Below are 15,915 nucleotides of genomic sequence, written 5' to 3' on the forward strand. Positions count from 1 at the left end.
TGAGGAGGGAAAAAAGAACTCCAAAATAGCATCCTTCTATATTTGCAGTTTTATATGATTATAGCATGCTAGAAATGTCACTATAATTATAGCAATAAATTATTTCAACAATCCTCACAAGTGATGCTATTTATAGACAATCAGAAAAGTATATAGAGGTTGCAACCATTCTAGCTGGAGAGCTGGTAATGGCTGTGCTTGAGCCTCAGGCTGGGACCACCTGCCCAGGGGACTGGAGGTGTCCTATGAAAACAAGAGGTTCTATTCAAATGCAGAACATGAGCAATGGCATAAATAAAATAGCACATTTAAATGACTATGGCTTGGCACTTACTCTGCATTCCTAGTACCTTAGGTACTATTTTAAAAATTACAATCACTCTTTCAGGATATAAAACATTGCTTTATCAGAGAGACCTCAGGTTCAGAAGAGGTGAATGAAAAGAACTCAATGCAAAAACAGAAAACAAAAACAACTACCATGCCAAAAAAAACTGGATATCACGTTCATTATCTGTTCTCATTTATAGACTATTAAAGCTGGAAAAAAAAACAAATAGTTATTATGTGCCATGCTTACTTTCTTCATTTCATCTTGAGCAGGGGAAAAGAGTTGGCTGGAATTGCTTGTTTGTTATTGGTTTTTCCCTTTTTATTTTTATTCTCTTTCGTTTTATGGTTTTTATATAGTTTTGCTTAACAAAGCTGTAAATTCAGGGACGAAATAAATTTCACAGTGGCTCTTTAACCTCCGCTGCGACAGAAGCCTCCATCTAGCTCAGAGATTCGGCTTGGGATGGGGTTTGAGGAGGGAAAATCCTTTAACCAAAATTAGTCCCTCAGTAAATCACAATTTGCTCCAAATATCTGTTTTTGCATATTGAGTGACACAGTTCTCCACCTGGGGCACTGAGGAGAGTTGAGGGTGATGGGTAAGGAGCTTTCTATCAGTTCAGTTCAGTTCAGTCACTCAGTCGTGTACGACTCTTTGTGACCCCATGGACTGCAGCACGCCAGGCCTCCCTGTCCATCACCAACTCCTGGAGTTTACTCAAACTCATGTCCATTGAGTCGGAGATGCCATCCAATCATCTCATCCTCTATCGTCCCCTTCTCCTCCCACCTTCAATCTTTCCCAGCATCAGGGTCATTTCAAATGAGTCAGTTCTTCACATCAGATGGCCAAAGTATTGGAGTTTCAGCTTCAGCATCAGTCCTTCCAATGAATATTTAGAACTGATCTCCTTTAGGATGGACTGGTTGGATCCCTTTGCTGTCCAAGAGACTCTCATGAGTCGTTTCCAATACCACAGTTCAAAAGCATCGATTCTTCAGTGCTCAACTTTCTTTATAGTCCAACTCTCACATCCATACATGACCACTGAGCTTCCTCTCTCTCCCCCTAAATTTGACCTTGGGCCTGGCATGTCTCTTGCAAAAGTAAGTACCAGTAGCAGTAGTTGATAATGACCATCCTATGTTTGACATCTTTTAGCTGACAAAAACAATGTCCTTAATTTCCTAGCCTCTTTGTGAATGGTTGCTTGTGTCATTAAATGTTCACCTACTGTATTTCAGTCTCTATCAAACATTGCTTTTTCCCCATCTGTGTGACTCTGCTGCTCATTATTACCTAGAGACTGTGAGGGTAAATTTGCCATGAGTTGGCTACCATCTCGTTGTGGGAGCACACGTCCAGAGTGAACTTAAAGCAAGAATCTGAACCTCAGTGACTCCTGCAGGGCACCCAGAAGGTGATCTTGGGGTGCAACTTATAGTTAAGTAGCAAAAGTAGAAGGTGCCTCAATGATAGAGGACAAAGATTTCCAGAGTCAGTTGCTGGTGGTGTCTTTTGATCCACGGGAGGAACCGACCCAGGGAGGAAAAATAATAAAAACAACAACAAAACAAACCCAGTAACGTGTGCAACAGGGACTATAGCCCTAGCTCCATTTGGAATGAATAAACATGTGTTAATCATTAGAGTCTGAAACTGATCCCAGGGTATGTTGCATTATAGCTACAGACGTGAAAAAGAATGAATCTTTGCACCGACAATAGCCATGCAGGCTTAGATGGCGACCGAGCTGCCCCTCGGAGTGTGGAGCTCAGGACTGGGTGGAAGCTGATGTCTACGTGATGTCACTGAGTCACACATAGGGAAGCAGGAGATGAATCTTCCTCAGAAGCAGCAGGGTGTCCTCTGGCATGCAACCTACCGGCTTTGTAACAGAGCTCCAGATGGATGCTGAGCGTAAGATACCAAACACAGTGGCACCATGCTAGTTGGACAGCTACCTGACAGCATTGGAAAGAGCCTGCAGAAAGGGTCCCTTCATTAAGCTAATAATACTCCGGCTTATGTGGTTAACCGAAGCCAAGGGCTGGGGATAATTTTACAAAAAGGAAAAAAATTTAGCTGCCATGGTAACCTGGACAATGACAGATCTTCTGGATGTGAGAAGATTCCAGTCTGAGTTACACAAAGTCACCATAAGCCCAGAAAGCAAAATGGATTTAATTAGTTGGTTAAATCTGTAGCACAGGAAGAATGGCAACACTTGTCCTTTATTTTCTTTCCAAACTAACAATGCGTCACTAGTATGTACGTTCCTAGCAAAGGAGAATTTTTAGCTAAGCACACGATGGCAGAATGATGCTTCACATGGGAAATCCCCAAATTTAAATTCCCTCAAGCCTCCAGATCCAAATTAGCCATGACCACTCGAAGGATACTGAGAGAACAGGCTTCATTATATGTCATTTCTAAACATAGAGTCTTCAATGGCACTTCCTACAGCCACAGATGCCAAGATTACCACCTTCTAATTTTAAGTCTATTAAGATAACTTTAGTACAGACATCTTCATTTTATTAATCAAAATATATTTAGTAAGTATATATGACATTGTACTGAGCATCAGATAGAGCAATTTTCAACAGAGGAGATTCCCAAGAACTCAGATTTTACTTAGCAAAATAACATCCATGTTACCAAAGACAGATCTGTGGAGGAATATTAAAGGACACTGAAAACTTTTCTAAAATGCAATGATTTATGGGACTGTTATACCTTTCTATAATCTGCATTTCCTTGCTGTCGTGGCGGTATATCATAGAATGTTGCCATTAAACTATTAATTACTGTTACTTCTATTAGTAGTAATTACTATTACTATTATATTTGCTTTTTAAACGTTCTCCTTTGGTTTCCATGACCCTCATCTCTGTCCATTCTTGGTCCCATCCAGAGCCTTCTTCTCAAGTCTCTCACGTTAATGAAAGACCTGATCTCCCCTTTCTCAGATGTAGCATTTGATGTTTATATGTTTCCCGAAGTCTCCTTATGTATCTAAAGCTGAAGTCTTCTTCTCATTGTTGTTCAGTCACTCAGTTGTGTCTGGCTCTTTGTGACCCCATGGACTGCAGCATGCCAGGCTTCCCTGTCCTTCACTATCTCCCAGAGTTTACGTAAATTCATGTCCATGGAGTTGGTGATGCCATCCAACCATCTTAACCTCTGTCACCCCCTTCTCCTCCTGCCCTCAATCTTTCCCAGCATCAGGGTCTTTTCCAATGAGTTGCCTCTTTGCATCAGGTGGCCAAAGTACTGGAGCTTCAGCTTCAGTCCTTCTGTGAGTATTCAGGGTTGATTTCCTTTAGGATTGACTGGTTTGATCTCCTTGCTTGGTCTTCAGGGATGCAAATCAACCAGGAGTTTGGGATTAGCAGATGTAAACTCATATATGTGATGGATAAACAACAAGGGCCTACTGGGTAGCATAGAGAACTCTATTCAATATCCTGTGGTAAAACAGAATGGAAAAAAATACCTTTAAAATGTCTTTCTGTGTTTAAATTAGTCACTTTGCTGTACAACAGAGATTGGCACATTGTAAATCAACTATTCTTATAAATCAACCATACTTCAGTAAAAATTAAATTGAAAGAATGAAAAACAATACTTTTGCAACATCTCATTAAAAGTAAAATAAAATTGAATTCCTCTCTCTTTTTCCTTTGTTTCTCTCATTTTATATCAATATTGTCATCACTCTTCCAGAACTGCAGAACTGATAATCTGCAAGTCCCATGTATAATCATTCACCAAGTCCTGAAGATGCTTCCTCCAGATTTTCCTTCAACCCACATATCTTAGACTTGGAATAGCAAGTGAATTAGAGCTCTGTAAGCAGACCAGGTGATGCAGTGGTAAAGAATCCGCCTGCCAATGTAGGAGATGCGTGTTCGATCCCTGGGTTGGGAAGATGCCCTGGAGAAGGAAATGGCAACCCCCTCCAGTATTCCTGCTTGGGAAACCACATACATAGAGGAGCCTGGCAGACTATAGACCATAGGGTCTCAAAGAGTCAGACAAAACTGAGCAATTGAGCGCATACACACACACATACACACATACACACACGTGTGCACACACAAGCAAACCAGGGTGTCTCAAGTCTGCATGCCTTGGAGCACATGCTTTAAGCAAAGGTCGTTAGGCAGTTAAAATAGAAACAGAGTTGTTCACCATGCAGGGGTCTTGACTGTGAAGATTCAGAAGAAACCTTACTCTACTTGAGGTAGGAAGCAAATTGGAACTTGCAGAGCTGGGGCTAAGGACAGAAAGGTCCTGGGAACCAAGACAGCATTTCTCTCCACCCAAGAGGGGCTCCATTCCCTCATGGCTGAAACCCACTCTCTGTTTATTCATCCACATGCAAAATGACGACCCGGCAACAAGACCTACCAGCTTCCCTTTCTGTCACCACATGGCAACATGCGTGGGTTTCTTAGGTCAAATGTCAAGGGAAATAATACATTGGAGCAAATGAGCTGTTTAACCAGGACCACACATCTTTGGTTGCTGGGCCAAGAGGAGGTTTCCTGTGTATCCAGTACCAGGTACCCACCCCTTAAACAAGCAGTCCTGGCTCAAGGAGTGGGAGGAGTAAACACCTCCGCTATTTTGAGAGCCCGAGAGTGGGGGACGGTCTTTGGAGGGGCCATGGGGAGAACAGGCAATGAAACAACTCTTATTAAAAGCGCTGGTTCCTATAATACCCTTTCCCCATCCACCCATTCAGGAACACTCCTCCTCATTCTTTGAAACCTAGGAAGGGTCACTCTTTTTGTTCCACCTTTCACTCATTTTGTGCAGAGCTCCAAGCAGTAACAATCACACCCTGCTCTTTCTTGAGCTTATGTCTATTTCTGCACATAATTCACTAAACTATAATTATCTATTTGCATGATTGGGTCCCCTCCTGGACAGGGCATCTCTCAAGGATAATTTTAGAATTGTTTTTGTCTCAGTATTCCCAATTTGGAGCACGGTGTCTGGTAGTAAGTGCTCAACAAATGTTTTGTTGACTGAATTGCTTTTAATATGCTAATTAATTAATTAATATTTATGAATGAATTTTGTCTCTCAAGTCTGTCCTTGCTTTAGGGAATTAATTGTATGAAATCGAAAGGGCAGAAGTTGCAGTTAGCAGCAAAGAATTAGAAGTGTCCATAGAAATATGGATGAATCTTAAAAATTAAAGTCTTTAGTGAAAGGAAGAAAGGAAGGGGAGCTATATAATTAATATCATTTCCATAACTTAAAAATATAGGCACACAAAATAGCACTGCTCATTTTTCAAGAATACAAAAAATATACATCAAACACACTGAAAATTTTGATTATAGAAATAGAGTAACAGAAACAGGGTATAGGAATTTTTAAAAGGGACGAAAATAAAATAAGAATGAGGCCTTGCCCAGATTGAAGAGGATGATGTACTTTGAATTTAGGAGAAGGGTTAACTTAACCGTCTGCTTTGACTTCAAAATAACGAATAACAAATGGGATCAGCTTTAAAAAGGCTTAGGTTCCTATTCTAGCTCTTATTTCTTAGTGAATTGATATGGGGAAGTTACTTAAATCTCCCTGAACCTTAGTCTCCCTATTTATAAAATTGGAATATTATTATCGACTTTGAAAGGTTGCCTTAAAAATGTATATAGAACATCCGTCACAGAGCAATGCCAGAAATATTCATATAAATGGATTCCTACACAGTCTCCCTGCCTGCATTTGTCTATGAGTTTTTCCAGTTCCAATCTACCTACTATCAAATCTGTCTTGCAAAGACATCATGCCCTTGCTCAAAACCTTTCTCTTATTCCCTACTTCCTATATTACCTATGTGCCAATTTACTGGGGATAGATGGTGGTGATAAAGTCGAGTTGTTAGAAATGACTTAACTCTTGTCATCTGGTGCCTACAGCCACAAAATTAAAAGATGCTTGCTCCTTGGAAGAAAAGCTATGACAAACCTAGACAGAGTATTAAAAAGCAGAGACATCACTTTGATAGTAAAAGTCTGTATAACCAAAGCCACGGTTTTTCCAGTAATTATGTAAGGATGTGAGAGTTGGACCATAAAGAAGGCTGAGGGCCTAAGAATTGATGCTTTTGAATTGTGGTGCTGGAGAAGACTCTTGAGAATCCCTTGGACAGCAAAAAGATCAAACCAATCAATCCTAAAGGAAATCAACCCTAAATATTCATTGGAAGGACTGATGCTGAAGCTGAGGCTCCAACACTTTGGCCACCTGATGGAAAGAGCTGACTGGGAAAAAAATCTTGATACTGGGAGAGATTGAGGGCAAGAGGAGAAGTGGGTGACAGAGGATGAGATGGTTGAATGGCATCACCGATTCAATGGACATGAGTTTGAGCAAGCCCTGAGAGAGAGTGAAGGGCAGGGAAGCCTGATGTGCTACAGTTCACAAGGTTGCAAAGAGGAAGACACGATTTAGCAACTGAAAAACAACAAAAACAACCCGTGAGTTTGATACAGCAAGCGATGAGGTGGCTGGCAGAGATGGTATGAGTGGACAGTAGAGGACAGACCCCCACCCGTGGAGTTGCCACTGGACACCCATCTCTCTTCTGTAAGTTAACGGGTGGCCTGTGCTGTCACCCACCGACCCACAACTCAATACTTAGCAGCTCAAGCCTGTTCTATCAGTTTCCTTTCATACCTTCAGCTCTTGACAAACTGATTTTTTTCACCATCTTCACTGCAGGAACTATGAGATTTCCTAGATCTCTGACTTTACTGAAGATACTCTACACTTGAACTGTCTTATCTTCTGTCCCTTATTTCAATATTATCCATTCTTTAAGGACAAGATAAAACCCCAACTTCTGTTAAAAAAAAAAAAAACTTCCTTAGATGACCTCAAAGTTTGAAGAACTTCTTTCATGATTGTCACACTTATTTGGCACTATCTTCTGCCTTTTCACAAGTTTGTAAATTACTCAATCTGAATTATAGCTACATTGAGCATAGAGACATTTATTTTTATGGTATCTTTCATTGTGCCTAGTATATGGCAAACTATCAAAAGCTACTGTTTAATGAAGAAGCCACTTCAATACTTTAAAATGATGTCATGTTCAGGTGAGTTAACTAGGGATTAAAACTGCAACTTATTCAATCATTCAGGAGAGGGTTAGCAGAAAAAATAACCATCAAATTTATGAGTCAATGGGAAAATTTGTTTGTTTGTTTTTTTTAATTTTGACTTTCCCTCTTGTTTTCCTAATCCATAGAGGTTTATGGTGATACTATCTCCAGATAAGTCACCACTACAATGGGGCTTGGTTTGGCTGTTTGTAAAGTGAAAATATCTGATTAGAACTTTCTTCACTGAATTCTTACATGGAAACACAATCAATAACACACTGAAAAGACGTAACTGTCATGACTGAAGTTGGGGAGGGGCTTGAATGCCCATTTTCTTGTCCTTTTTCCACTCCACAGTTTCTATGAAGATGAGTTTGGAAACCTCAGGATGAAACCATCCCAAAGGGGCTCAGACACCTACCAGTTGCTGACTTCATGAATGGGGAAACTGGACACCTTCTTGCTTCTTTTTTGCCACTTTCCGTGATGCTGGTTTTCAGGTGATGTAAATTACTTAGACTGTTCAAGGTGGTAGCAGCCTCACTGCTTTCCCAAAGTCCTATGTAGATTGAAAGAAATAACACAGTGTTTGTCTTAGCATAAAGGTGTAGTGACATTATTAATATTTAGGTGGCAATTGTTTTTACTATCAACTATTTTGCAACATTATTTAGAGATAGTTAGTTTTACTTAAAGAAGAGGAAATGGAAGCTTAAAGATGTTCAATAAGTACCACACATCAGGCTAATCATACATAATAGAACAGTGATTCTATTTGCAGGCTTTTCTTACACCACAATCCATGATATTTTCACAGTGCCATGTTGCCTTGAGCTGAATTAAGAAAGGCTTCCTGAAAGAACAGATGACTTTAGAAAAAAGTGTTTAAAAATAACACAACCTATAGTGTCCTCCCAAGTAACAACCTTGACTAACATCTCTGAAAAGCTTGAGGTCCATCTCATTGGTCCCTTGATATACCCTAGGACACAGTCAGTATTGGGGGTGAGGGGCTACAAGTCTTCCATGAGCTTGGGACGCAATAAAAGATGTCAGAGGAGAGCCAAGACCAACAGGTGGAATCTACCAGGAGCTAGGAGAACTACAGCTCCTATCATGAGTACCACGACTCCTGGGCTCTTTTTCTGGTTCCTTCAATATTGGTCACCTCTTGGTGCTCACTTAGTTGTGTCTGACTCTTTGCAAGCTCATGGACTGTAAGTCCATCAAGCTCCTCTGTCCATGGGATTCTCCAGGCAAGAAATACTGGTGTGGGTAGCCATTTCCTATTCCAGGGGATCTTCCTAACCCAGGGATTGAACTCGAGTCTCCTGCACTATAGGTGAATTCCTTACTGCTGAGCCACAGGGGAGCCCTGGGCCACCCCTTAGGGTTCCACATAATTCAGTAACTTTACTTCCAGGAAGCACCAGCACGAGAATTCAAACCCAGCATAGAGACTTTGAAGCCTCTTCTATCAACCTCTGCTCTACTGTGGCAGTATCTGTGTCTTCCACCCAAGGGTTCATTCTTGGCCTTAATATTTCAAAAACAGACATGTATTCAAATATAATTCACAAAAGCCAGTTACATTTGGTAAATTATTAGTAAAAAACCAAGTAGCTAAGCCAAAACAGTTGAATCTAATATCAGGTGATTTCCATTGAAAGTGAAAGTGAAAGTTGCTCAGTCATGTCCAGCTCTTTAGGACCCCATAGACTGCAGTCCATGTAATTCTCCAGGCCAGGATACTGGAGTAGGTAGTCTTTCCCTTCTCCAAGGGATCTTCCCAACCCAGGGATCCCTTCTCCAAGGGATCCTCCCAACCCAGGTCTCCCGCATTGCAGGCAGATTCTTTACCAACTGAGCCACAGGGGAAGCCCAAGAATACTGGAGTGGGTAGCCTATTCCTTCTCCAGCAGATCTTCCTGACCCAGGAATCGAACTAGGGTCTCCTTCATTGCAGGCGGATTCTTTACCAACTGAACTAACAGGGAAGCCCTAGAATTTCCTTAAATGTTCTGATTTAGTCTAAAATTAGTACAAAGTATACTTACAATTCACCAGGTCTTGAATCTTGTGTTTCAATGAAGTAGGAGAAACAGGAAATGAAGAAATAAAATTATTACAGTCCTAAATCTCTAAAAATTTTCAACACTAGTTTTTTTTTAAACTTGGTTTTCATCTCATTCAAATTAGGGTAGGCACTGCAAATAAAATTTTAGAATGTAGACAGAAGGTCTGTGAAGCATAAATTATAGGTGTTTTCCCAACTGGTTTGTATGAAGGCTTTGCTAAGATCATAAAAATTTAATTCACTAAAACTCAATTCTTCTGAAAAATAAACTAACTTGGCTTAAAAAACCAGATTCATTCATTTAAGGAATTTATACTGGGTACCTAGTATGTGCCAACCATTGTGCTTAGCATCAACCAGAGGAGACACAGAGTTATATGTAAGTGTGTGTGTGTGTGTATATATATATATACATATATACATGCACATATATGGTGTGTGGTGCATGTGTATACAATAATCTCTAACATTAATTGGTACACAATCTAGAAGTCTGGTTGGAGTTGTTTGAAAAAGAGGAGAAGGACAGAAAGTATATCTATTATACTGGAAATGTCTGTAAACCCCGTTGTAAACGTTGAATTTCCTCTGCCCTACATTGGTTGCATATATTTTGCTTACAAAACAAGTATCTGGTATTTAAGGACTAGTAAAGATACAGTGATAAATAATCTGCACTTAATCCCTGCACTTAAGAAGTTGGCAGTCTTGTCATTATTTTGATAGCCAGTTGGTTTTAAAGAAAGGGGGGAGATCTCTCTGTCTTCTTTGCAAAGCAAGAATAGAAAGCTCTGAAAAGTGAAATTAGGGGACCAAAGAACCAGGTATCCTCTTTCTACATTCTCTTGTAGAAAGAGGATGATGTTTTGTTTTGATTTTTTTTTTTTTAATGGCCACTGACTTTTGAGAGACAAGCTCACGTAGAAGAAAAATAGACTTCAAGGAACCAATTCCAGTACCTGGTCAAGAACTGACTCTGCCTTGGGCAGATGATCTGAGCCAGGAGGATGTGTAAGAATGGCCTCCTAATCTGGACAAAGCTAGATACTTATCTATACTCTATGGCTACATGTTCTTATCAACAAGAAACTGGTACTCCTATCTGGTTAGAAAAACTGCTGAGTCCAGCCTCCCTCAAAAGAGGTTCAGAGATGGAAGACTGAACCTCAGAAGAATCCTGCCTCCCCAAGCCTGCTGTACCCACCTCAAGCAGAGCCCAGCAGCCCGGTCCCCTTCTCAGCAGCCAGAGGCAAAGCTGGGTCACTGGGAGGACTGTCATCATCGGCAGTAACCGCAACAACCAATTTAGCCCCTTAATGACTGTCCTCCTGCACTTTTTCCCTCTGCAGAATAGCGATGGAATAACAAGCACATAGGAGATGAGGTAAGTGAGAAATTGACGTTGTAAACTTGGACTTTAAGACTGTACTTTGTATAACATTTAAGCTTTGGCCTTAGAGATTGTCTATCTATTCATAATGTAAAAATAGGACACCAGTAAACCTTTTAAAAATCTGGATCAGAAACTGTTTCGTGAATTGGCAGATTTGAAATAGAATCTACGACAAAGGGCTTTTCTAAAAACCCATGAATCACATAGAAAAGAATCTCATAGAACCATACAAACTCAAGGTATGGCTAATCCCTTAGGCTGTAATAGCCATAATTGATTATGGATTCTCCTGGGAATTCTCTGTTTGGGAACACCCACAGTATTGGTGATTCTGCCCTGGGGCCAAGGGCTATTCATTCTTCAATATTCCCCCAACATCATTGTTGACAGTATCTGCTTGTGTAAGAGGTTTAATTTCCAAATGGGATTCTGTGCTTGCCTCCAAGAGACAGGATAGGGTAAAATTAACCAAGAAAAAATAATTTAATTTGAACAAGGAAACACATGAGAGAATCTAGCTATTCAAAACAGAAAAACAAATGATAGTAAAGGAAGCTTCTCTTCTCCCTCACTTTTCTCAAAAACTTGAACTTCTGGCATGATCATAGGTATTCTTTCAATTCTCAGCCCCCACATTCTCTGTTCCCAGCTTTTCCTTTTCCCCTTAATGTCCTACTCTCCTCATTTAAAGCCAAATGTAGAATGAGCCTCCAAAATCATATTTTTTAAGAGAAATAAAATATCGAGGGTACATGCAAAAAAAAAAAACCTACATTTTTAAAATTATACATCTGAGGTATAAGAAATTTAGTACTTGCTTGAAGTCATATAGCAAACAAATCAGAAAACCTAGGGACTTTCTAGGAAGATTATAGTCATGTAGACCTTAATCCTGGGGGCAGAATAATAACGAGATGAGGCGTCTCTAGTAAATACATAATAAAAATCATCATCACATTTCCATCCTCAGAGATCTCAGGGTGGTAAGTGCTATGGAGAAAATAAAATAAGATGAGGAAGGAGACTGCTGAGTCAAGGAGGGTGCCTCTTTTCATAGAGGGGGCGATCCTCATTAAGTCACAGTATATCTGCCTCCTGCCCCTAGACACAGCCCCCTTTCATCTTTGCTTTTTTTCCTCCTGGCCACCCCACGCAGCATGTGGGATCTTAGTTTCCTAACCAGGGATTGAACCCATGCCCCCTGCAGTGGAAGCTCAGAGTCTTAACCACTGGATTGCTAGGGAAGTTCTGGCTCTCTGCCTTAAGACCATTTGTGGTCTTATATCTTTGACCTCCTATGCTTCTCTGATCACCAAACTTTGAACATCCATCAACATCAAAAATAGCAGCTGTGCACTCAGAAAAGTATCTGTGAATGCCGTGGGTACAAAAAAGTTCCTTCAGCAGACTGTAGAATTTAGCTTGATTTTTTGTCAAATATAAAAAAGAATGTGTGCAGGCTTTATGCTTAGACAAAACTAGTAAGCACTGGGCTACTCATATTCTCTCAAGAGTCCATCACAGGTGATTCTCCAAAACTAATACGAAAAGAGAATTACAACTGGATATTCAGATAACTTACTGAAAATGTCTACAGTAGTTGACATCTGTTAAACTAATTCACCTGTAGGATAAAACGAAAATGTTTCCTGGGCATCTACCATCTTTTTAAAAAAACCTTGATTTCCTTTTTTAAACTGCAGAGTAAATGTTTTCTTTAGTACAGCCTGCAAAAGGCCTTTGTGATTTGGTCCTAGCTGTGTCACTAACTACTCCCAGGGTCTCCCTTTGGCACTCCCTCCAGCCATACTGACCCCTTTGTGGCTCCCACCCTGGGCTTTTGCACATGCTGCCTCTCTGGTTGGACCCCTCTCCCCTTGCACCCACCCAGGCTGTAGCCTCCTGTACAGACTCTACTATCAGCTCATCCGAGAAACTCATGCTGACTTCCACATCCAAAAGAACCACCCTATCACTCTCTATGGATCCCCTACCACCTGCCTTATTTTTCTTAGTACCTTTTATCACCAATGCATTGGATTGTTTCCATAACGGTCCACAGCGAGTCACAGTTCCCGGTACCCATCCCATATGGATCTGTCTCTCTGACCTTGGCTCTGAGCCCATGGAACATGAGCGTTTATGATGCACAGGATAAATGCTTGCTCCTGCAGGGCTTGTTCCCATGGAAGCCTAGGACCACACAGATGAGGGGTCAGGTCAGCCCAGCTCTGCCAACCGAGCCCCAACAGATCCTTCAGTTCAAAGCAGTCCCACGAGCGCACCCAGGGGAGGCCAGCAGGAGAACCCTTAAGGAGTCTTTTGGTCCTAGAAAAGAAAACAACAGTCTCAAAGGCCCTTGCTGAATCATCTAACTTTGGAGAAAGCAAAACAGAACTTTAGGTCCCGCCCTAGGCCGGGACCAGATGCTCCAGGCCGGTTGCATCTATCCAGGACTTATTACCCAGTCCAGAAACCTTCGACCCCTTACACCTACCCAGAAGACTTATCACCCCCTACCTGACTACAAATGCCATCTCAACTAAAAAATACCCAAAACATCCTGCCTGGTTAACATTTCCCTTATCGCTTCCACAAACCTCCCCATAAACATGGAGCCTCCCTGATCCCTATGGGTGCTCAGCCTGGTGTTTAGGCTGACTGTCACCCCTTCTTGCCTGAATAAAGGTAACCTACTTCTGTTGAGGTCGTCTTTCCTTTTCTGCCTCGGCCCGAACTATACCTTACAAACCCGAAGCTCACCCACAGAATTGTGGGGATAAACAAACCATTGTGGTTTTAAGTCACTCAGTTCGGGGTGTTTTTAAAAATTTTTTATTTTATATTGAAGCATAGTCGTCTAACAATGTTATGTTAGTTTCAGGCATACAGCAAAGTGATTCAGTTATGCATATAGATGGATCTATTTTTTTTCAGACATTTTCCCCATTTAGGTTATGACAGAATATTGAGCAGAGTTTCCTGTGCTATACAGTAGGTCCTTGTTGGTTATCTATTTTAAATATAGCAGAGTGTACATGGCTAACTATCCCTAACTATCCCTCCCCACCCCACCCTTTCCCTCTGGTAACCAGAAGTTGGTTCTCTAAGTTTGGAGTCTGTTTCTGTTTTGCAAATAAGTTCATTTGTGTCAGGTTTTTTTTAGAATCCAGTTTTTTATACATCAAAATATAACCAGTACAGCTCCGATGGCATATTCTTTCTCCTACTGTGATCTTCCCCCTGGGATGTACCCTCCCTGCAGAGGAAAGAGAGGGAGCCATGGTGGAGAAGGGCCAGGAGGATAGGGGTGGCCTCTGAGCAGGAGGCCGCGCCAGAATGGGCAGGTCAGAAATGTCTTGTGACGGTTCAGTTCGCTCACAAGCCCATGACCACGACCCAAAGCACCAGTGTCTTCACGGCCTGTCTTCCCACTGGATCAGAATCCCCGCGAGCCAAAAGCTTGGCTCACTATACCACTGATTTCGAAGCAGAGCCATTGACCAGCTTCTAGACCCAAGGACAGAGAACAATACACCTTTTCAGAAGCAGCTATCATCTGTGGGCTATAATTACAGCTATAAACCCACCATTCCTCCCACTGCCTTTGAAAGACGACTTCTCTGCACCCTCGCAGCCTATTGAGAATGGGGACACAGATTAAGAGGCCAGGACTAACACCCTGTCCCTTGCTGGGAGACCATGAATGGGGGAACCAACAGGTTAGGCTAGTTCAAGGTTTTAAATAGAGGGTTAAATTGAGCCGCAAATGAGCAGAATCAGAGCAGACAGGGGACGGAGGATGTTGCTTGTTTTCTGGGCTGCTACCCACAAGGACAGCCGGGTGTCGGGGAAGGCAGATCTGAGCATGGGGCTGGGCTAGCTTGGGAGCTCCAAGGAGCCTGGCCCACGGGTTGCATACCCTGGGGTAAGTTCATCCAGCTGTCTGGGTGGCAGTTTCCTTACCTGCAACCTGAGGAAATTGTTCTAGATGAGCTCTTGGGCCTTTTTAAGCTTTGACTGCTGGGGACATAAATCCGTAATACAGAAGTATGCCCTTCTACCCCACCCAAAGAGGTGAACCATGAAATCACTATTTTCGCCAATTGTTATGCACAAATTAATAGTCCTTTGTGGCAAAATTGTCTTTATGAAACTGCTTCCTAGAGGTTGTATTATGTTGATTCTAAAGCAGTCATCCTGCATTGATTCATCCTGCGCATATGCACGGAACACTACGGGTGTTGGTGTATGCAGGCACCTGGGCTGATTGGGAGGGAAGAAGAGCTCCTCCGTGAAACAGTGGCCACGGGTGTTGAATTCCTGATGGCTTCAAAGTAGGAAGTTGCCCTTAAGTGTGATTCAGAGGATCATTCCGGGGTCACGGCTACTAGAAGGGGAAGAAGCAGGTGGAGATACGTCAGAAGAGGGTGACTACAATAGTGCAAATGAAGGATGAGAAGATCACCATCTGTTTTGCAAGCTGACGGCGGTAACAAAGTGACCAGGTCACAGCTCAATGCTAGAAACATTGCTCCAGGCCATGGGTCAGCTCCATACAGTTATTCAGAGACCCAGGTTCAGCATCTGTGGCTCCTCCATCCCTGACCTCACCATCAGCAGCATTCAGCCAGCAGACGATGAAGATCTCAAAGGGTCTTAGTGACCAAGGTCTCTGTGCCATTTCTGTTCTCTGTCCTTTTTTGTGGACATGCCTGGAGCATAAGAAACCCATGTGCTTCTTGAAGTGCCCAAGAAGAAGAAAATAATGGATTTTGGAGAACTGTGGGAAGTTTCCATAACAGAGCTGTGAAGGTAACAAAGAAGATAAATACAGGGGGACGGGATTAGAAGACATTCGGGAGGAATCATCACAAGTGTGAGGTCAGTTTGGAAGGAAGCTAAAGAAATGAAAGAAAGAAGTTGAATGGTGATCCTGATGTTCTAGCTTGGAACACTGAAATTTAAAGTACTGACAATA

At 41.8% G+C, this 15,915-nt stretch overlaps 1 long non-coding RNA gene across 1 annotated transcript; it reads right to left on the bottom strand.

Moving 5' to 3' along the window:
- Positions 1-3,582: 3,582 nt before the first annotated feature.
- On the bottom strand, positions 3,583-15,617 carry LOC122681440. Its single transcript, XR_006336980.1, has 5 exons — positions 15,196-15,617; positions 12,953-13,127; positions 10,746-10,884; positions 7,886-8,023; positions 3,583-3,804 (listed from the first exon to the last, which is right to left on the bottom strand). It is a non-coding gene; the product is annotated as an uncharacterized LOC122681440 (long non-coding RNA).
- Positions 15,618-15,915: the final 298 nt, after the last annotated feature.

This window comes from Cervus elaphus, chromosome 23 (assembly GCF_910594005.1).
Source record: "Cervus elaphus chromosome 23, mCerEla1.1, whole genome shotgun sequence".
Classification (NCBI taxonomy): domain Eukaryota; kingdom Metazoa; phylum Chordata; class Mammalia; order Artiodactyla; family Cervidae; genus Cervus; species Cervus elaphus.